The sequence below is a fragment of the Cryptomeria japonica genome, unplaced genomic scaffold (genome assembly GCF_030272615.1).
Source record: "Cryptomeria japonica unplaced genomic scaffold, Sugi_1.0 HiC_scaffold_119, whole genome shotgun sequence".
NCBI lineage: Eukaryota > Viridiplantae > Streptophyta > Pinopsida > Cupressales > Cupressaceae > Cryptomeria > Cryptomeria japonica.
This window is the reverse complement of record NW_026728941.1, coordinates 7,501-30,000: the sequence shown is the minus strand read 5'-3', so window position 1 is coordinate 30,000 and position 22,500 is coordinate 7,501. Positions and strand designations below refer to the sequence as shown.

Genomic DNA, 22,500 nt, shown 5'->3' with positions numbered 1-22,500 from the left:
GAGCCCGGTTTGCCCCGGGTGCGCACCTCGCGTGCACCTTCGTCGGGGTGGGCACCTTGGCTGGGTTTGCCCCGGCTGCGCTCCGAAGCGGGGTTATTGGAGCGCCGCCTCTTTTTTTGTCGGAGCGTTTGGTGGGGTTTCTCGCATTGGCTCTTCCGAGGCCCGGTTGCCACCCTGGCGCGCACGAAGTCGGAAGTAGGGTTAATTGCCCGGGTGCGCACCTTTGCCAGGGTGGGCACCTTACCTGGGCTGCGCACCAGGGCGGGCTCAAGATGGCACGCGCGTTCCGTTTTTTTCACTATCTTTCAAAACGGAAATTTTAAAATCTCCTTTTTTTTTTGCCTTTTCTGGAAATTAGTGAAGGCAGCGCATCAAAGGTGCGCACCTCGCTGCCCACCTTGGTGTGCTCTGAGGTGCGCACCCGGGAGCGCTACGAAGTGTGCTCCAAGGTGCGGCGTGCACGTTGTCGGAGCCCGGTTTGCCCCGGGTGCGCACCTCGCCTGCACCTTGGCCGGGGTGGGCACCTTGGCTGGGTTTGCCCAGGGTGCGCTCCGAAGCGGGGTTACTGGAGCGCCCCCTCTTTTTTTGTCAGAGCGTTTGGTGGGGTTTCTCGCATTGGCTCTTCCCAGGCCCGGTTGTTGGGTGCGCTCCCACCCTGGCGCGCGCGAAGTTGGAAGTTGGGTTAATTGCCCGGGCGCGCACCTTCGCCAGGGTGGGCACCTTGGTGCGCACACCTTGGCTGGGCTGCGCACCAGGGCGGGCTCAAGATGGCACCAGCATTCCCTTTTTCTCACTATCTTTCAAAACGGAAATTTTAAAATCTCGTTTTTTTTTTGCCTTTTATGGAAATTAGTGAAGGCATCGCATCAAAGGTGCGCACCTCGCTGCCCACCTTGGTGTGCTCCGAGGTGCCCACCACGGTGCGCAACGCCGGTGCGAACCCGGGAGCGCCCCGATGTGTGCTCCAAGGTGCGGCGTGCACGAAGTCGGACCCCGGTTTGCCCCGGGTGCGCACCTCGCGTGCACCTTGGTGCGCACACCTTGGCTGGGTTGCGCGGCCTGGTGGGCACCATGGTGCGCACCAAGGAGCGCTCCGAAGTGTGCTCCAAGGTGCGGCGTGCACGAAGTCGGAGCCCGGTTTGCCCCGGGTACGCACCTCGCGTGCACCTTCGCCGGGGTGGGCACCTCGGCTGGGTTGCGCGCCCTGGTGCGCACCAAGGAGCGCTCCGAAGTGTGCTCCAAGGTGCGGCGTGCACGAAGTCGGAGCCCGGTTTGCCCCGGGTGCGCACCTTCGCCGCGGTGCGCACCATGGCGTGCACGAAGTCGGAGCCCGGTTTGCCCCGGGTGCGCACCTCGCGTGCACCTTCGGCGGGGTTGCCCGCCCTGGTGGGCACCATGGTGCGCACCAAGGAGCGCTCCGAAGTGTGCTCCAAGGTGCGGCGTGCACGAAGTCGGAGCCCGGTTTGCCCCGGGTGCGCACCTCGCGTGCACCTTCGGCGGGGTTGCGCGCCCTGGTGGGCACCATGGTGCGCACCAAGGAGCGCTCCGAAGTGTGCTCCAAGGTGCGGCGTGCACGAAGTCGGAGCCCGGTTTGCCCCGGGTGCGCACCTCGCGTGCACCTTCGCCGCGGTGGGCACCATGGCGTGCACGAAGTCGGAGCCCGGTTTGCCCCGGGTGCGCACCTCGCGTGCACCTTCGCCGGGGTGGGCACCTCGGCTGGGTTGCGCGCCCTGGTGCGCACCAAGGAGCGCTCCGAAGTGTGCTCCAAGGTGCGGCGTGCACGAAGTCGGAGCCCGGTTTGCCCCGGGTGCGCACCTCGCGTGCACCTTCGCCAGGGTGGGCACCTCGGTGTGCTCCGAGGTGCGAACCCGAGAGCGCTCCGAGGTGCCCACGAAGTCGAAAGTCGGGTTAATTGCATTGTTTTCCCCGGGTGCGCTCCGAGGTGCGCAACATCGGCGCGCACCAAGGAGGGCTCCGAAGTGTGCTCCAAGGTGCGCACGATGGCGTGCACCTCTGGTGCGCACGATTCGGAGCTCGGTTTGACCGGGGTGCGCACACCTTGGCTGGGTTGCGCACCTTTTGTGCGCTCCAAGGTGCGCACGAAGTCGGAGCTCGGTTTGCCCCGGGTGCGCACCTTCGCCAGGGTGCGCACCTTGATGCGCACGCCTTGGCTGGGCTGCGCACCTTGGTGGGCGCCATGGTGCGCACCTTTCGTGCGCTCCAAGGTGCGCACGAAGTCGGAGCTCGGTTTGCCCCGGGTGCGCACCTTGGTGGGCGCCATGGTGCACTCCGAGGTGCCCAAGATTGGTGCGCATCAAGGAGCGCTCCGAAGTGCGCTCCAAGGTGCGCGCGAAGTCGAAAGTTGGGTTAATTGTCCGGTTTGCCTCGGGTGCGCACCTTGCGTGCACCTTCGCCAGGGTGGGCGCCTTGGTGCGCACACCTTGGCTGGGCTGCGCACACCTTGGCACCCGCGTTTCCTTCATTTTAAATTTTTTTTTTTTACAATCTCTCAAGTGGGAAATTCTATAATCTCAACTTTTTTTGCCTTTTCAGGAAACTTTTGAATGGAGCGCATCATTGGTGCGCTCCGAAGTGTGCTCCAAAGCTCTCTCCAGCTGCGTGCACCTGCCCCGGCCGCGCACCCGGCCCCGCCCAGCTTCGCTCACCTGTCCCGGGCGTCTGGTGCGGAACCTTAGAGTAAGAAACATCACCGTGCACCTTGGCCAACGTGCGCGACTCGACCGAGCGCGCACTGGCCGAGGTGCACACCGATTTCACCTGGGTGCGCGCGCAGCACCTCGGGCGCACCGGGGTGCGCGCACAACGCCCGGGTTGCACCGTGGCCTGTGTGCTCGGGGCGCCTCGGGTGCGCGCTCGGTGTCGCCCCCGCGCGCGCGGTAGTGCGGGCAGCGCACCCCGGCCCGGCCCGGCCCCGACGAGAACGCAAACGGGCAAAAGGTTTATTCAAATAGCATTGCGACGCCCGGCGAAAAACTAAAAAAGGGTGCAACACCGGGACTTCCCGGGAGGTCACCCATCCCAGTACTACTCCGGCCCAAGCGCGCTTAACTGCGGAGTTCTGATGGGATCCGGTGCACTAACGCTGGTATGATCGCACCCGTTATGAGCTTGTCGCAGTGTGTACTTAGCAAACCGCGACCCACGTGCGAATCCACCCCGGCCACCCACCCCCGTCGAGGTGCACACCCTCCCTCGCGAAGTGCGCCCCGTTCGCCAAGTGTGAGCCCTGCCCGGGTGCGCGCACCTTGCTAGGGCGTCGGGTGTGCACCCGGCCCGGCCTACGTGCGTGCACCTGGAGGGGGCGTCGTGTGCGTGCAGTGTCCCGTCTGCAACGCGGTGCCCACACACCACCTCGGGCGCAACGACCTGCGCTCACATGTGGGCCGAGTGCACCTTGGTGCATGTTCGGGGCGCCTCGGGTGCACGCTCGATCTTGCCCCGGTGCACCAAGGCGCTCGGTTTGCCCCGGGTGCGCACTTGGTGCAAGGTGGGCACCCAAAATAGGGATCAAGCACCAAAACACAAGTTTCGGGATGCAAAATGGGACCCAAGGACCACAAATGCGTTCCAAGACCCATGATGGGTCCACGAGAACAAAAATGTGTTCCGAGACTTAATAAACAAATATTGGGTTTTAGGAGAAGAAACATGCTCTGATGCCCAAAACGAGAATCGACCCCGAAAAGGCCACAGGCCAAAAGTGGGATGCGAGACAAAAAAAAATGGGACCCGAGGACCAAAATTGGGTTCCCAGGTCGAAGACAGGGCAACCGGACAAGAAACGACCTCTAAGGCTCGAAATGAGTCCCGGCGACTAAAACTTGACAAGAAGCACCCATCAGGCACCCAACTCGACACCCATGGGATGCCGACCCACCCGGGCTTCCACCTAGCACACCTTGGCACCCACCCACCCTCGCACCCAACCTCGCACCCAACTTAGCACCTTTGAACCCACATTGGCACTCACCCTGACCCTGGCACCTTGGAACCCACATTGGCACTCACCTTGACCCTGGCACCCACCTTTGCACTCACCTTGGGACCCACCCTGGCTCCCACCTCGGCACCCACCCAGACACCCACCTTGGTTCCTTGGCACCCACCTTGGATCCTTGGCACCCACCCCGACACCCACCTTGGCACGCAACTTGGCTACTTGCCACCCATCTTGGCTCCTTGACGCCCACCCCGACAACCACCCCGTGACCTACCCTGGCTAGGGTTGGTGCACACCCACCCTGGTGCCCACCTTGGCACCCACCCTATGACCCACCTTGGCACGCACCTTAGTACCCACCCCGTTACCCACCCTAGGACCCACCCCGTGACCCACCTTGGCCAGGGTGGGTGCCTTGGTGCGCACAACTTGCCTGGGCTGCACACCAGGGCGGGCTCAAGATGGCACCCGCGTTCCGTTTTTTTCACTATCTTTCAAAACGGAAATTTTAAAATCTCATTTTTTTCTTTTTTTTGCCTTTTCTGGAAATTAGTGAAGGCAGCGCATCAAAGGTGCGCAATGCTGGTGCGAACCCGGGAGCGCTCCGATGTGTGCTCCAAGGTGCGGCGTGCACGAAGTCCGAGCCCGGTTTGCCCCGGGTGCGCACCTCGCGTGCACCTTCGCCGGGGTGAGCACCTTGGCTGGGTTGCGCGCCCTGGTGCGTACCAAGGAGCGCTCTGAAGTGTGCTCCAAGGTGCGGCGTGCACGAAGTCGGAGCCCGGTTTGCCCCGGGTGTGCACCTCGGGTGCGCACCTCGCGTGCACCTTCGCTGCGGTGGGCACCTTGGCTGGGTTGCGCGCCTTGGTGGGCACCATGCAGTGCACGAAGTCGGAGCCCGGTTTGCCCCGGGCGCGCACCTCCGCCAGGGTGGGCACCTTGGTGCGCACAACTTGCCTGGGCTGCGCACCAGGAAGGGCTCAAGATGGCACCCGCGTTCCGTTTTTTTCACTATCTTTCAGAACGGAAATTTTAAAATATCGTTTTTTTTTGCCTTTTCTGGAAATTAGTGAAGGCAGCGCATCAAAGGTGCGCAACGCTGGTGCGAACCTGGGAGCGCTCCGATGTGTGCTCCAAGGTGCGGCGTGCACAAAGTCGGAGCCCGGTTTGCCCCGGGTGCGCCCTGGTGGGCACCATGGTGCGCACCAAGGAGCGCTCCGAAGCGTGCTCCAAGGTGCGGCCTGCACGAAGTCGGAGCCCGGTTTGCCCCGGGTGTGCACCTCGGGTGGGCACCTTGGTGCGCATGCCTTGCCTGGGCTGCGCACCAGGGCGGGCTCAAGATGGCACCCGCGTTCCTTTTTTTTCACTATCTTTCAAAACGGAAATTTTAAAATCTCATTTTTTTTTGCCTTTTTCTGGAAATTAGTGAAGGCAGCGCATCAAAGGTGCGCACCTCGCTGCCCACCACGGTGCGCAACGCCGGTGGGCACCCGGGAGTGCTTCGAAGTGTGCTCCAAGGTGTTGCGTGCACGTTGTCGGAGCCCGGTTTGCCCCGGGTGCGCACCTCGCGTGCACCTTCGTCGGGGTGGGCACCTTGGCTTGGTTTGCCCCGGCTGCGCTCCGAAGCGGGGTTATTGGAGCGCCGCCTCTTTTTTTGTCGGAGCGTTTGGTGGGGTTTCTCGCATTGGCTCTTCCGAGGCCCGGTTGCCACCCTGGCGCGCACGAAGTCGGAAGTAGGGTTAATTGCCCGGGTGCGCACCTTTGCCAGGGTGGCACCTTACCTGGGCTGCGCACCAGGGCGGGCTCAAGATGGCACGCGCGTTCCGTTTTTTTCACTATCTTTCAAAACGGAAATTTTAAAATCTCCTTTTTTTTTTGCCTTTTCTGGAAATTAGTGAAGGCAGCGCATCAAAGGTGCGCACCTCGCTGCCCACCTTGGTGTGCTCTGAGGTGCGCACCCGGGAGCGCTACGAAGTGTGCTCCAAGGTGCGGCGTGCACGTTGTCGGAGCCCGGTTTGCCCCGGGTGCGCACCTCGCCTGCACCTTGGCCGGGGTGGGCACCTTGGCTGGGTTTGCCCAGGGTGCGCTCCGAAGCGGGGTTACTGGAGCGCCCCCTCTTTTTTTGTCAGAGAGTTTGGTGGGGTTTCTCGCATTGGCTCTTCCCAGGCCCGGTTGTTGGGTGCGCTCCCACCCTGGCGCGCGCGAAGTTGGAAGTTGGGTTAATTGCCCGGGCGCGCACCTTCGCCAGGGTGGGCACCTTGGTGCGCAAACCTTGGCTGGGCTGCGCACCAGGGCGGGCTCAAGATGGCACCAGCATTCCCTTTTTCTCACTATCTTTCAAAACGGAAATTTTAAAATCTCGTTTTTTTTTTGCCTTTTATGGAAATTAGTGAAGGCATCGCATCAAAGGTGCGCACCTCGCTGCCCACCTTGGTGTGCTCCGAGGTGCCCACCACGGTGCGCAACGCCGGTGCGAACCCGGGAGCGCCCCGATGTGTGCTCCAAGGTGCGGCGTGCACGAAGTCGGACCCCGGTTTGCCCCGGGTGCGCACCTCGCGTGCACCTTGGTGCGCACACCTTGGCTGGGTTGCGCGGCCTGGTGGGCACCATGGTGCGCACCAAGGAGCGCTCCGAAGTGTGCTCCAAGGTGCGGCGTGCACGAAGTCGGAGCCCGGTTTGCCCCGGGTGCGCACCTTCGCCGCGGTGGGCACCATGGCGTGCACGAAGTCGGAGCCCGGTTTGCCCCGGGTGCGCACCTCGCGTGCACCTTCGCCGGGGTGGGCACCTCGGCTGGGTTGCGCGCCCTGGTGCGCACCAAGGAGCGCTCTGAAGTGTGCTCCAAGGTGCGGCGTGCACGAAGTCGGAGCCCGGTTTGCCCCGGGTGTGCACCTCGCGTGCACCTTCGCTGCGGTGGGCACCTTGGCTGGGTTGCGCGCCTTGGTGGGCACCATGCAGTGCACGAAGTCGGAGCCCGGTTTGCCCCGGGCGCGCACCTCCGCCAGGGTGGGCACCTTGGTGCGCACAACTTGCCTGGGCTGCGCACCAGGAAGGGCTCAAGATGGCACCCGCGTTCCGTTTTTTTCACTATCTTTCAGAACGGAAATTTTAAAATATCGTTTTTTTTTGCCTTTTCTGGAAATTAGTGAAGGCAGCGCATCAAAGGTGCGCAACGCTGGTGCGAACCTGGGAGCGCTCCGATGTGTGCTCCAAGGTGCGGCGTGCACGAAGTCGGACCCCGGTTTGCCCCGGGTGCGCACCTCGCGTGCACCTTGGTGCGCACACCTTGGCTGGGTTGCGCGCCCTGGTGGGCACCATGGTGCGCACCAAGGAGCGCTCCGAAGTGTGCTCCAAGGTGCGGCGTGCACGAAGTCGGAGCCCGGTTTGCCCCGGGTGCGCACCTCGCGTGCACCTTCGCCGCGGTGGGCACCATGGCGTGCACGAAGTCGGAGCCCGGTTTGCCCCGGGTGCGCACCTCGCGTGCACCTTCGCCGGGGTGGGCACCTTGGTGTGCAGACCTTGGCTGGGTTGCGCGCCCTGGTGGGCACCATGGTGCGCACCAAGGAGCGCTCCGAAGTGTGCTCCAAGGTGCGGCCTGCACGAAGTCGGAGCCCGGTTTGCCCCGGGTGTGCACCTCGGGTGGGCACCTTGGTGCGCATGCCTTGCCTGGGCTGCGCACCAGGGCGGGCTCAAGATGGCACCCGCGTTCCTTTTTTTTCACTATCTTTCAAAACGGAAATTTTAAAATCTCATTTTTTTTTGCCTTTTTCTGGAAATTAGTGAAGGCAGCGCATCAAAGGTGCGCACCTCGCTGCCCACCACGGTGCGCAACGCCGGTGGGCACCCGGGAGTGCTTCGAAGTGTGCTCCAAGGTGCTGCGTGCACGTTGTCGGAGCCCGGTTTGCCCCGGGTGCGCACCTCGCGTGCACCTTCGTCGGGGTGGGCACCTTGGCTGGGTTTGCCCCGGCTGCGCTCCGAAGCGGGGTTATTGGAGCGCCGCCTCTTTTTTTGTCGGAGCGTTTGGTGGGGTTTCTCGCATTGGCTCTTCCGAGGCCCGGTTGCCACCCTGGCGCGCACGAAGTCGGAAGTAGGGTTAATTGCCCGGGTGCGCACCTTTGCCAGGGTGGGCACCTTACCTGGGCTGCGCACCAGGGCGGGCTCAAGATGGCACGCGCGTTCCGTTTTTTTCACTATCTTTCAAAACGGAAATTTTAAAATCTCCTTTTTTTTTTGCCTTTTCTGGAAATTAGTGAAGGCAGCGCATCAAAGGTGCGCACCTCGCTGCCCACCTTGGTGTGCTCTGAGGTGCGCACCCGGGAGCGCTACGAAGTGTGCTCCAAGGTGCGGCGTGCACGTTGTCGGAGCCCGGTTTGCCCCGGGTGCGCACCTCGCCTGCACCTTGGCCGGGGTGGGCACCTTGGCTGGGTTTGCCCAGGGTGCGCTCCGAAGCGGGGTTACTGGAGCGCCCCCTCTTTTTTTGTCAGAGCGTTTGGTGGGGTTTCTCGCATTGGCTCTTCCCAGGCCCGGTTGTTGGGTGCGCTCCCACCCTGGCGCGCGCGAAGTTGGAAGTTGGGTTAATTGCCCGGGCGCGCACCTTCGCCAGGGTGGGCACCTTGGTGCGCACACCTTGGCTGGGCTGCGCACCAGGGCGGGCTCAAGATGGCACCAGCATTCCCTTTTTCTCACTATCTTTCAAAACGGAAATTTTAAAATCTCGTTTTTTTTTTGCCTTTTATGGAAATTAGTGAAGGCATCGCATCAAAGGTGCGCACCTCGCTGCCCACCTTGGTGTGCTCCGAGGTGCCCACCACGGTGCGCAACGCCGGTGCGAACCCGGGAGCGCCCCGATGTGTGCTCCAAGGTGCGGCGTGCACGAAGTCGGACCCCGGTTTGCCCCGGGTGCGCACCTCGCGTGCACCTTGGTGCGCACACCTTGGCTGGGTTGCGCGGCCTGGTGGGCACCATGGTGCGCACCAAGGAGCGCTCCGAAGTGTGCTCCAAGGTGCGGCGTGCACGAAGTCGGAGCCCGGTTTGCCCCGGGTACGCACCTCGCGTGCACCTTCGCCGGGGTGGGCACCTCGGCTGGGTTGCGCGCCCTGGTGCGCACCAAGGAGCGCTCCGAAGTGTGCTCCAAGGTGCGGCGTGCACGAAGTCGGAGCCCGGTTTGCCCCGGGTGCGCACCTTCGCCGCGGTGCGCACCATGGCGTGCACGAAGTCGGAGCCCGGTTTGCCCCGGGTGCGCACCTCGCGTGCACCTTCGGCGGGGTTGCGCGCCCTGGTGGGCACCATGGTGCGCACCAAGGAGCGCTCCGAAGTGTGCTCCAAGGTGCGGCGTGCACGAAGTCGGAGCCCGGTTTGCCCCGGGTGCGCACCTCGCGTGCACCTTCGGCGGGGTTGCGCGCCCTGGTGGGCACCATGGTGCGCACCAAGGAGCGCTCCGAAGTGTGCTCCAAGGTGCGGCGTGCACGAAGTCGGAGCCCGGTTTGCCCCGGGTGCGCACCTCGCGTGCACCTTCGCCGCGGTGGGCACCATGGCGTGCACGAAGTCGGAGCCCGGTTTGCCCCGGGTGCGCACCTCGCGTGCACCTTCGCCGGGGTGGGCACCTCGGCTGGGTTGCGCGCCCTGGTGCGCACCAAGGAGCGCTCCGAAGTGTGCTCCAAGGTGCGGCGTGCACGAAGTCGGAGCCCGGTTTGCCCCGGGTGCGCACCTCGCGTGCACCTTCGCCAGGGTGGGCACCTCGGTGCGCACACCTTCTCAATGTTTTCTTGCCTTTTCTGGAAATTGGTGAAGGCAGCGCATCAAAGGTGCGCACCTCGGTGTGCTCCGAGGTGCGAACCCGAGAGCGCTCCGAGGTGCCCACGAAGTCGAAAGTCGGGTTAATTGCATTGTTTTCCCCGGGTGCGCTCCGAGGTGCGCAACATCGGCGCGCACCAAGGAGGGCTCCGAAGTGTGCTCCAAGGTGCGCACGATGGCGTGCACCTCTGGTGCGCACGATTCGGAGCTCGGTTTGACCGGGGTGCGCACACCTTGGCTGGGTTGCGCACCTTTTGTGCGCTCCAAGGTGCGCACGAAGTCGGAGCTCGGTTTGCCCCGGGTGCGCACCTTCGCCAGGGTGCGCACCTTGATGCGCACGCCTTGGCTGGGCTGCGCACCTTGGTGGGCGCCATGGTGCGCACCTTTCGTGCGCTCCAAGGTGCGCACGAAGTCGGAGCTCGGTTTGCCCCGGGTGCGCACCTTGGTGGGCGCCATGGTGCACTCCGAGGTGCCCAAGATTGGTGCGCACCAAGGAGCGCTCCGAAGTGCGCTCCAAGGTGCGCGCGAAGTCGAAAGTTGGGTTAATTGTCCGGTTTGCCTCGGGTGCGCACCTTGCGTGCACCTTCGCCAGGGTGGGCGCCTTGGTGCGCACACCTTGGCTGGGCTGCGCACACCTTGGCACCCGCGTTTCCTTCATTTTAAATTTTTTTTTTTTACAATCTCTCAAGTGGGAAATTCTATAATCTCAACTTTTTTTGCCTTTTCAGGAAACTTTTGAATGGAGCGCATCATTGGTGCGCTCCGAAGTGTGCTCCAAAGCTCTCTCCAGCTGCGTGCACCTGCCCCGGCCGCGCACCCGGCCCCGCCCAGCTTCGCTCACCTGTCCCGGGCGTCTGGTGCGGAACCTTAGAGTAAGAAACATCACCGTGCACCTTGGCCAACGTGCGCGACTCGACCGAGCGCGCACTGGCCGAGGTGCACACCGATTTCACCTGGGTGCGCGCGCAGCACCTCGGGCGCACCGGGGTGCGCGCACAACGCCCGGGTTGCACCGTGGCCTGTGTGCTCGGGGCGCCTCGGGTGCGCGCTCGGTGTCGCCCCCGCGCGCGCGGTAGTGCGGGCAGCGCACCCCGGCCCGGCCCGGCCCCGACGAGAACGCAAACGGGCAAAAGGTTTATTCAAATAGCATTGCGACGCCCGGCGAAAAACTAAAAAAGGGTGCAACACCGGGACTTCCCGGGAGGTCACCCATCCCAGTACTACTCCGGCCCAAGCGCGCTTAACTGCGGAGTTCTGATGGGATCCGGTGCACTAACGCTGGTATGATCGCACCCGTTATGAGCTTGTCGCAGTGTGTACTTAGCAAACCGCGACCCACGTGCGAATCCACCCCGGCCACCCACCCCCGTCGAGGTGCACACCCTCCCTCGCGAAGTGCGCCCCGTTCGCCAAGTGTGAGCCCTGCCCGGGTGCGCGCACCTTGCTAGGGCGTCGGGTGTGCACCCGGCCCGGCCTACGTGCGTGCACCTGGAGGGGGCGTCGTGTGCGTGCAGTGTCCCGTCTGCAACGCGGTGCCCACACACCACCTCGGGCGCAACGACCTGCGCTCACATGTGGGCCGAGTGCACCTTGGTGCATGTTCGGGGCGCCTCGGGTGCACGCTCGATCTTGCCCCGGTGCACCAAGGCGCTCGGTTTGCCCCGGGTGCGCACTTGGTGCAAGGTGGGCACCCAAAATAGGGATCAAGCACCAAAACACAAGTTTCGGGATGCAAAATGGGACCCAAGGACCACAAATGCGTTCCAAGACCCATGATGGGTCCACGAGAACAAAAATGTGTTCCGAGACTTAATAAACAAATATTGGGTTTTAGGAGAAGAAACATGCTCTGATGCCCAAAACGAGAATCGACCCCGAAAAGGCCACAGGCCAAAAGTGGGATGCGAGACAAAAAAAAATGGGACCCGAGGACCAAAATTGGGTTCCCAGGTCGAAGACAGGGCAACCGGACAAGAAACGACCTCTAAGGCTCGAAATGAGTCCCGACGACTAAAACTTGACAAGAAGCACCCATCAGGCACCCAACTCGACACCCATGGGATGCCGACCCACCCGGGCTTCCACCTAGCACACCTTGGCACCCACCCACCCTCGCACCCAACCTCGCACCCAACTTAGCACCTTTGAACCCACATTGGCACTCACCCTGACCCTGGCACCTTGGAACCCACATTGGCACTCACCTTGACCCTGGCACCCACCTTTGCACTCACCTTGGGACCCACCCTGGCTCCCACCTCGGCACCCACCCAGACACCCACCTTGGTTCCTTGGCACCCACCTTGGATCCTTGGCACCCACCCCGACACCCACCTTGGCACGCAACTTGGCTACTTGCCACCCACCTTGGCTCCTTGACGCCCACCCCGACAACCACCCCGTGACCTACCCTGGCTAGGGTTGGTGCACACCCACCCTGGTGCCCACCTTGGCACCCACCCTATGACCCACCTTGGCACGCACCTTAGTACCCACCCCGTTACCCACCCTAGGACCCACCCCGTGACCCACCTTGGCCAGGGTGGGTGCACCCACCCTGGTGCCCACCTTGGCACCCACCCATCCTAGCACCCAGCCTGTGACCGGGCTTGGAACCCAACCTTGCACCCGCACCCGTCTTGGCCAGTGTGGGTGCGCACCCATCCTGGCACCCACGTTGTGACACACCCTTTAACCCACGCACCCTAGCACCCACGTTGGCACCCACCTTGGAACCCAACCTAGCAACTTGGCACCCACCCCGTGACCCACCTTGGCATCCACCATAGCAGTCGCCGACTTGGCACCCACCTCGGCACCCACCTTGACACTTGTGGACCCACCTTGCCACTCACCCTAGCATCGACCCATCCTAGCACCCACCCTGGCACCTTTGCACCCTAGCACTCACCCATCCTAGCACCTAACCTGTGACCCACCTTGACACTCACCCTCGCACCCACCTTGGAACCCAACCTAGCACCCACCCACCCTGACACCAACCCTAGCACCTACCCACCCTTGCACCCACCCTGTGACCCATCTTGGCACCCACCCATCCTACCACTCAACCTATCACCCACCTTCTCACCCACCTTGGCATCCACCTTAGCACCCACCCACACTGGCACCTTGGCACCCACCTCGGGCAAGGTGGGTGCACACCCACCCTGGCACCCAATTTAGAACCCACCGAGCATGTTACCCACCTTGGCACCCACATTGCAGCCCACCCTAGTACCCACCCTATGACCCACATTGGCATCCACACCCTAGCACCCAGGCACCTCGACACCCGCCTTGACACCCACCCTAGCACTGAACCTGTGACCCACCTTGGAACTCACCCTAGAACCCACCCACCCTGTGAACCACCTTGGCATCCACCTTAGCACCCACCCACCTTGGCACCCACTCTAGCACTCACCCATCCTAACACCCAACTTGTTACCCACCTTGGCACCCGCCCTCGCGTCCACCTTGAAACCCACCCTAGCACCCACCCACGCAGGAGCCCACCTTGGCACCCAACCTAACACCCACGCATCCTGGCACCCAACTTGTGACCCACCTTGGAACCCACCCTAGTACCCACCTTTGAACCCACTATATCACCAACCCACCTTGGCACCCACCCTATGACCCTCTTTGGAATCCACCCTAGCACGCACCCACCCTGGCACCCACCATGGAGCGCACCCTAGCACCCACCCACCTCGGCACGCACCTCAACACCCACCTTGGTGTGCGCACTGCGCCAACCTCTCAAAGACCCTATGTGGTGCGCTCCAAAGTGTACACCTTTGGTGCGCTCCAAGGTGCGCACCTTTGGTGCACACCGAGGTGCACACCAAAGTGTGCACCGAGGTGAGCACCAAAGTGCACTCCAGGGTGCACACCAAGGCGTGCACCTTTGGTGCGGTCAATGCAAACGAATTCGGAAGTTGGGGTCGATGTCCTAATCGCTGCTGCAGACTACACGTATGAGAATCGGACAAATAGCTTTATATAGGGGAGGTGTTGCGTTTGATGGGTCGACTCCCCTGGTTGTGTGCACTGCACCAACTTCAAAGACCCTGTCTTGTTTAAGAAGTCAAAAGTTGGGGTGGATGTCCTAATCATTGCTGCAGTCTACGCATGTATGAGAATCAGACAAATAGCTTATATAGGGGAGGTGTTGCATTCGGTGGGTTGACTCCCCTGGTTGTGCGCACTGCGCCAACCTCAAAGACCCCGCATAGCAGAAGAAGTCGGAAGTCGGATTTTGGTGAGCACCAAGGCGTGCACCTTTGGTGCGGTCAACGCAGACGAATTCAGAAGTTGGGGTGGATGTCCTAATCGTTGTTGCAGGCTACACATGTATGAGAATCAGACAAATAGCTTATATAGGGGAGGTGTTGGGTTTGATGGGTCAACTCCCTTGGTTGTGCGCATTACGCCAACCTCAAAGACCTTGTTTTCGTTAAGAAGTCAAAAGTTGGGGTCAATGTCCTAATGGCTCCTGCAGGCTACACATGTATGAGAATCGGACAAATAGCTTATATAGGGGAGGTGTTGGGTTTGATGGGTCGACTCCCCTGGTTGTGCGCATTACGTCAACCTCAAAGACCTTGTTTTCGTTAAGAAGTCAAAAGTTGGGGTCGATGTCCTAATTGCTCCTGTAGACTACACATGTATGAGAATCAGACAAATAGCTTATATAGGGGAGGTGTTGGGTTTGATGGGTTGACTCCCCTAGTTGTTCGCATTACACCAACCTCAAAGACCTTGTTTTCGTTTAGAAGCCGAAAGTTGGGGTCGATGTCCTAATTGCTCCTGCAGGCTACGCATGTATGAGAATCAGACAAATAGCTTATATAGGGGAGGTGTTGGGTTTGATGGGTCGACTCCCCTGGTTGTGCGCATTGCGCCAACCTCAAAGACCCTGCATTGCGGATGAAGTCGAAAGTCAGAGTTTGGTGTGCTACAAGGTGTGGTCGAAGGTGCTCACCTAGGTGTGCACCTTTGGAGCACAGGAAAAGTGCCCTCCAAAAGTGCGCACCTTTGGAGTGCACAAAAGTGCCCTCCAAAAGTGCGCACCTTTGGAGCGCAGAAAAGTGCCCTCCAAAAAGTGCCCTCCAAAAGTGCGCACCTTTGGAGCGCAGAAAAGTGCCCTCCAAAAAGTGCCCTCCAAAAGTGCGCACCTTTGGAGCGCAGAAAAGTGCCCTCCAAAAAGTGCCCTCCAAAAGTGCGCACCTTTGGAGCGCAGAAAAGTGCCCTCCAAAAAGTGCCCTCCAAAAGTGCGCACCTTTGGAGCGCAGAAAAGTGCCCTCCAAAAAGTGCCCTCCAAAAGTGCGCACCTTTGGAGCGCAGAAAAGTGCCCTCCAAAAAGTGCCCTCCAAAAGTGCGCACCTTTGGAGCGCAGAAAAGTGCCCTCCAAAAAGTGCCCTCCAAAAGTGCGCACCTTTGGAGCGCAGAAAAGTGCCCTCCAAAAAGTGCCCTCCAAAAGTGCGCACCTTTGGAGCGCAGAAAAGTGCCCTCCAAAAAGTGCCCTCCAAAAGTGCGCACCTTTGGAGCGCAGAAAAGTGCCCTCCAAAAGTGCGCACCTTTGGAGCGCACAAAAGTGCCCTCCAAAAGTGCGCACTTTTGGTGCGCACCAAGGCGCTGGTTCGGTCGTTGCAGGCGAGTTCGGAAGTTGGGGTCGATGTCCTGAGCGGAGGTGCAAACTACACAGGTGTCGGAATCGGACAAATAGCTTATATAGGGGAGGTGTATGCTTCGATGGGTCGACTCCCCAGGTTGAGCGCACCGCGCCAACCTCAAAGACCCTACGGTATGGATGAAGTCGGAAGTTGGGTCCGATGACCGATTCGATTAGTAGGTATGCTCATGAGGTCGGAATTTGGGTCCGATGACCTGCCATGTGCAGGAAGGCGAATGTTGACACTGTGCGTTGCAAGGTGCACACCAAGGCGCTGGTGCGGTCTTTTTAGTCGAGTTCGGAAGTTGGGGTCGATGTCCTGATCGGAGGTGCAAGCTACACAGGTGTGGGAATCGGACAAATAGCTTATATAGGGGAGGTGTATGCTTCGTTGGGTCGACTCCCCGGGTTGAGCGCACCGCGCCAACCTCAAAGACCCTACGGTATGGATGAAGTCGGAAGTTGGGTCCGATGACCGATTCGATATGTAGGCATACTCGCGAGGTCGGAATTTGGGTCCGATGACCTGCCACGTGCAGGAAGGCGAATGTTGGCACTGTGCGTTGCAAGGTGCGCACCAAGGCGCTGGTTCGGTCGTTGGAGGCGAGTTCGGAAGTTGGGGTCGATGTCTTGATCGGAGGTGCAAACTACACAGGTGTGGGAATCGGACAAATAGCTTATATAGGGGAGGTGTATGCTTCGTTGGGTCGACTCCCCGGGTTGAGCGCACCGCGCCAACCTCAAAGACCCTACGGTATGGATGAAGTCGGAAGTTGGGTCCGATGACCGATTCGATATGTAGGCATACTCGCGAGGTCGGAATTTGGGTCCGATGACCTGCCATGTGCAGGAAGGCGAATGTTGGGACTGTGCGTCGCAAGGTGCGCACCAAGGCGCTGGTGCCGTCGTTGCAGTCGAGTTCGGAAGTTGGGGTCGATGTCCTGGTCAGAGGTGCAAACTACACAGGTGTGGGAATCGGACAAATAGCTTATATAGGGGAGGTGTATGCTTCGATGGGTCGACTCCCTGGGTTGAGCGCACCGCGCCAACCTCAAAGACCCTACAGTATGGATGAAGTCGGAAGTTGGGTCCGATGACCGATTCGATACGTAGGCATATTGGCGAGGTCTGAATTTGTGTCCGATGACCTGCCATGCGCAGGAAGGCGGAATTTGGGTCCGATGACCGAGTTGATGGCGTGCCATGCGCAGAAAGGCGGAATTTGGGTCCGATGACCGAGTTGATGTTGATGGCCCGCCATGCACAGGAAGGCGGAATTTGGGTCCGATGACCGATTTGAAGGCGTGCCATACGCAAAAAGGCGGAGTTTGGGTCCGATGACCGAGTTGATATTGATGGCCCGCCATGCGCAGGAAGGCGGAATTTGGGTCCGATGACCTGACATACGCATGGAGTCCGACTCGGGGGCCGATGTTCGATTCGATGACTTGCATTGTGGGTAAAGTCGGAAGTTGTGGTCTTTGACCCGATTCGATGACCAGACTTCGGCTGCTTGAGAATCGGACAAATAACTTATATAGGGGAGGTAGTGTTCTCGAGCATCCTCCCCCCGTGCCCGTTTATGTCGATTGATGCTGGTGCTCGACTGGTTGGAGCGCTCGGATGCAAAAATCTTGCACCAGGATTTATCGATTGTGATGGACACGGCAAGTCTCCTGATTGCTATGCAGGAGCTCATCGTGAATCTCTATGCGGCCTTGGTATGGACTCGACCTGCGGAATGGTTCGGCAATGGTAGTCGCTCCAACACGTCCTTGCAATGGCCACAGAGGTGATTCGACTAGAGCTCCAGTCTAGCTTTTGGGTTGCTTGGCGGACTGGTATAGCCGCGATCGAGTTCCGGCCATGAACGTTTTAGATAGCTCTTGGGCTTTCTGGGACGGAAGTCGGAAGTTTGGGCTGTTGTCCGATTTGATGACCATTCTTCGGATGTGTGAGAATCGGACAAATAACTTATATAGGGGACTGTGTTGTCTCACGCAGCCCCCTCCGTGCCCCTCTATCTCGACCGATGTTGGTGCTTGAAAGGGTTGGGATCGCTCGGATTTATAAACGTGCACCACCATTTGTCGAGTGTGAGGGACGCGGCAGGTCTCCTAAATGCTATGCGGGCGCTCTCTGAGAATCTCTATCCGGCCTCGACACAGACTAGTCTTGCTGAATGGTTTGGCACTGGTAGTCGATCCAACACGTCGTTGTTGTGGCCGCCTAGGCGATTCGATTCGAGCCCCCGTCTAGCTTTTGGGTTGCTTGGCGGATTTTGCCCTATCCGCAAGTGAGCTCGGTCCCTAAACGTTCGAGAAACCCGATTGCTATGCGCCGACTCTCTTTCTTGCGAGCCTCCATCTAGCTTTTGGGTCTCTACGGAACGGAAGTCGGAATCTGGGACCGTTGTTTGATTCGACGAGGCAGACTACGGTTGTGCGAGAATCGGACAAATAACTTATATAGGGGAGGTGTTGACTGGAGCATTCTCCCCCGTGCCCCTCTAACTCGACCAATGCTGGCGCTCGAACGGTGGTAGCGCTCGGATTTTCATTGAGCGCCAGCATTGGTCGATTTAGAGGGGCATGCGAGATTCCCGAATGCTATGCGAGGGCTCTAACGGAAATGTCTATTGGTTTCGGTATGGATGCAATTGCGAGTGGTTCGGCAAAGGTAGTCGTTCCGATGCGTCCATGTCGTGGCCAAATCGATAATTCGATTTGAGCCCTCGTATAGCATTTGGGTCTCTCGATGTGATTCCGCATTCCAGTCCCTTTGGGCACTGCTTGAGCCGCATCCCAGGGGGTTCCCTTCCCAATAATCTGCCTCGCAACCCGATTGCTATGCGGTGAGGCTCCTCGGCCGCCTCGGAACTATCTGTGTATCAGACGCATCGCGGGATAAGGGGTTGGCAACGGTAGTCGCCCCAAGCGCGTCCGATGCTTGGACCATTCCGAGGCGGCCCTGAAGCCTCTTCCGTCTAGCCGTTGGGTCCTTCTCGCCGCATCCCTCGCCTCGCACCCCGATTGCTATGCGGTGAGGCTCCTCGGCCGCCTCGGAACTATCTGTGTATCGGACGCGTCGCGGGATAAGGGGTTGTCACTGGTAGTCGCCCCAAGCGCGTCCGATGCTTGGACCATTCCGAGGCGGCCCTGAAGCCTCTTCCGTCTAGCCGTTGGGTCCTTCTCGCCGCATCCCTCGCCTCGCACCCCGATTGCTATGCGGTGAGGCTCCTCGGCCGCCTCGGAACTATCTGTGTATCGGACGCGTCGCGGGATAAGGGGTTGTCACTGGTAGTCGCCCCAAGCGCGTCCGATGCTTGGACCATTCCGAGGCGGCCCTGAAGCCTCTTCCGTCTAGCCGTTGGGTCCTTCTCGCCGCATCCCTCGCCTCGCACCCCGATTGCTATGCGGTGAGGCTCCTCGGCCGCCTCGGAACTATCTGTGTATCGGACGCGTCGCGGGATAAGGGGTTGTCATTGGTAGTCGCCCCAAGCGCGTCCGATGCTTGGACCATTCCGAGGCGGCCCTGAAGCCTCTTCCGTCTAGCCGTTGGGTCCTTCTCGCCGCATCCCTCGCCTCGCACCCCGATTGCTATGCGGTGAGGCTCCTCGGCCGCCTCGGAACTATCTGTGTATCGGACGCGTCGCGGGATAAGGGGTTGTCACTGGTAGTCGCCCCAAGCGCGTTCGATGCTTGGACCATTCCGAGGCGGCCCTGAAGCCTCTTCCGTCTAGCCGTTGGGTCCTTCTCGCCGCATCCCTCGCCTCGCACCCCGATTGCTATGCGGTGAGGCTCCTCGGCCGCCTCGGAACTATCTGTGTATCGGACGCGTCGCGGGATAAGGGGTTGTCACTGGTAGTCGCCCCAAGCGCGTTCGATGCTTGGACCATTCCGAGGCGGCCCTGAAGCCTCTTCCGTCTAGCCGTTGGGTCCTTCTCGCCGCATCCCTCGCCTCGCACCCCGATTGCTATGCGGTGAGGCTCCTCGGCCGCCTTGGAACTATCTGTGTATCGGACGCGTCGCGGGATAAGGGGTTGTCACTGGTAGTCGCCCCAAGCGCGTCCGATGCTTGGACCATTCCGAGGCGGACCCGAAGCCTCTTCCGTCTAGCCGTTGGGTCCTTCTCGCCGCATCCTTCGCCTCGCACCCCGATTGCTATGCGGTGAGGCTCCTCGGCCGCCTCGGAACTATCTGTGTATCGGACGCGTCGCGGGATAAGGGGTTGTCACTGGTAGTCGCCCCAAGCGCGTCCGATGCTTGGACCATTCCGAGGCGGACCCGAAGCCTCTTCCGTCTAGCCGTTGGGTCCTTCTCGCCGCATCCCTCGCCTCGCACCCCGATTGCTATGCGGTGAGGCTCCTCGGCCGCCTTGGAACTATCTGTGTATCGGACGCGTCGCGGGATAAGGGGTTGTCACTGGTAGTCGCCCCAAGCGCGTCCGATGCTTGGACCATTCCGAGGCGGACCCGAAGCCTCTTCCGTCTAGCCGTTGGGTCCTTCTCGCCGCATCCCTCGCCTCGCACCCCGATTGCTATGCGGTGAGGCTCCTCGGCCGCCTTGGAACTATCTGTGTATCGGACGCGTCGCGGGATAAGGGGTTGTCACTGGTAGTCGCCCCAAGCGTGTCCGATGCTTGGACCATTCCGAGGCGGACCCGAAGCCTCTTCCGTCTAGCCGTTGGGTCCTTCTCGCCGCATCCCTCGCCTCGCACCCCGATTGCTATGCGGTGAGGCTCCTCGGCCGCCTTGGAACTATCTGTGTATCGGACGCGTCGCGGGATAAGGGGTTGTCACTGGTAGTCGCCCCAAGCGCGTCCGATGCTTGGACCATTCCGAGGCGGCCCCGAAGCCTCTTCCGTGTAGCCGTTGGGTCCTTCTCGCCGCATCCCTCGCCTCGCACCCCGATTGCTATGCGGTGAGGCTCCTCGGCCGCCTTGGAACTATCTGTGTATCGGACGCGTCGCGGGATAAGGGGTTGTCACTGGTAGTCGCCCCAAGCGCGTCCGATGCTTGGACCATTCCGAGGCGGCCCCGAAGCCTCTTCCGTGTAGCCGTTGGGTCCTTCTCGCCGCATCCCTCGCCTCGCACCCCGATTGCTATGCGGTGAGGCTCCTCGGCCGCCTTGGAACTATCTGTGTATCGGACGCGTCGCGGGATAAGGGGTTGTCACTGGTAGTCGCCCCAAGCGCGTCCGATGCTTGGACCATTCCGAGGCGGACCTGAAGCCTCTTCCCTCTAGCCGTTGGGGCTTTCTCGCCGCATCCCTCGCCTCGCACCCTGATTGCTATGCTGTGAGGCTCCTCGGCCGCCTTGGAACTATCTGTGTATCGGACGCATCGCGGGATAAGGGGTTGGCAGTGGTAGTCGCCCCAAGCGCATCCGATGCTTGGACCATTCCGAGGCGGCCCTGCAGCCTCTTCCGTCTAGCCGTTGGGGCCATCTCGCCGCATCCCCCACCTCGCACCACGATTGCTATGCGGTGAGGCTCCTTGGCCGCCTCGGAACTATCTGTGTATCGGACGCATCGCGGGATAAGGGGTTGTCACTGGTAGTCGCCCCAAGCGCGTCCGATGCTTGGACTATTCCGAGGCGGCCCTGCAGCCTCTTCCGTCTAGCCGTTGGGGCCATCTCGCTGCATCCCCCACCTCCTCGGCCGCCTCGGAACTATCTGTGTATCGGACGCATCGCGGGATAAGGGGTTGGCAGTGGTAGTCGCCCCAAGCGCGTCCGATGCTTGGACTATTCCGAGGCAGCCCTGCAGCCTCTTCCGTCTAGCCTTTGGGGCCATCTCGCCGCATCCCTCGCCTCGCACCCCGATTGCTATGCGGTGAGGCTCCTCGGCCGCCTGGGAACTATCTTCGTATCGGACGCATCGCGGGATAAGGGGTTGTCACTGGTAGTCGCCCCAAGCGCGTCCGATGCTTGGACTATTCCGAGGCGGCCCTGTGGCCTCTTCCGTCTAGCCGTTGGGGCCATCTCGCCGCATCCCCCACCTCGCACCCCGATTGCTATGCGGTGAGGCTCTTCGGCCGCCTTGGAACTATCTTCGTATCGGACGCATCGCGGGATAAGGGGTTGTCACTGGTAGTGGCCCCAAGCGCGTCCGATGCTTGGACTATTCCGAGGCGGCCCTGCAGCCTCTTCCGTCTAGCCGTTGGGGCCATCTCGCCGCATCCCCCACCTCGCACCCCGATTGCTATGCGGTGAGGCTCCTCGGCCGCCTTGGAACTATCTTCGTATCGGACGCATCGCGGGATAAGGGGTTGTCACTGGTAGTCGCCCCAAGCGCGTCCGATGCTTGGACTATTCCGACGCGGCCCTGTGGCCTCTTCCGTCTAGCCGTTGGGGCCATCTCGCCGCATCCCCCACCTCGCACCCCGATTGCTATGCGGTGAGGCTCCTCGGCCGCCTTGGAACCATCTTCGTATCGGACGCATCGCGGGATAGGGGGCTGTCACTGGTAGTCGCCCCAAGCGTGTCCGATGCTTGGACCATTCCTAGGCGGCCCTGAAGCCTCTTCCGTCTAGCCGTTGGGGCCTTCCCGCCCCATCCCTCGCCTCGCACCCCCGATTGCTATGCGGTGAGGCTCCTCGGCCGCCTTGGAACCATCTGTGTATCGGACGCATCGCGGGATAAGGGGTTGGCACTGGCAGTCGCCCCAAGCGCGTCCGATGCTTGGACCATTCCGAGGTGGCCCTGAAGCCTCTTCCGTCTAGCCGTTGGGGCCTTCCCGCCCCATCCCTCGCCTCGCACCCCGATTGATATGCGGTGAGGCTCCTCGGCCGCCTTGGAACTATCTGTGTATCGGACGCATCGCGGGATAAGGGGTTGGCACTGGTAGTCGTCCCAATCGCATCCGATGCTTGGACCATTCCGAGGCGGCCCTGCAGCCTCTTCCGTTTAGCCGTCGGGGCCTTCCCGCCGCATCCCTCGCCTCGCATCCCGATTCCTATGCAGTGAGTCTTCTCGGCCGCCGCGGAACTATACCTGTTATTGCTACTGCATCCTTCGGCTGGTAACCTCCTCTGCCGCCTTGGAACGTTCTCTTTGTCGGACGCGTCGCGG

General features: G+C 61.0%; 2 non-coding genes across 2 annotated transcripts; both read right to left on the bottom strand.

The window, feature by feature from the left end:
* Positions 1 to 3,001: 3,001 nt before the first annotated feature.
* LOC131865798 (5S ribosomal RNA) lies at positions 3,002 to 3,120 on the bottom strand. The gene has a single exon (XR_009364471.1). It is a non-coding gene; the product is annotated as a 5S ribosomal RNA (ribosomal RNA).
* A 7,804-nt stretch (positions 3,121 to 10,924) lies between these two features.
* On the bottom strand, positions 10,925 to 11,043 carry LOC131865787 (5S ribosomal RNA). The gene has a single exon (XR_009364460.1). It is a non-coding gene; the product is annotated as a 5S ribosomal RNA (ribosomal RNA).
* Between the last annotated feature and the right edge of the window lie 11,457 nt (positions 11,044 to 22,500).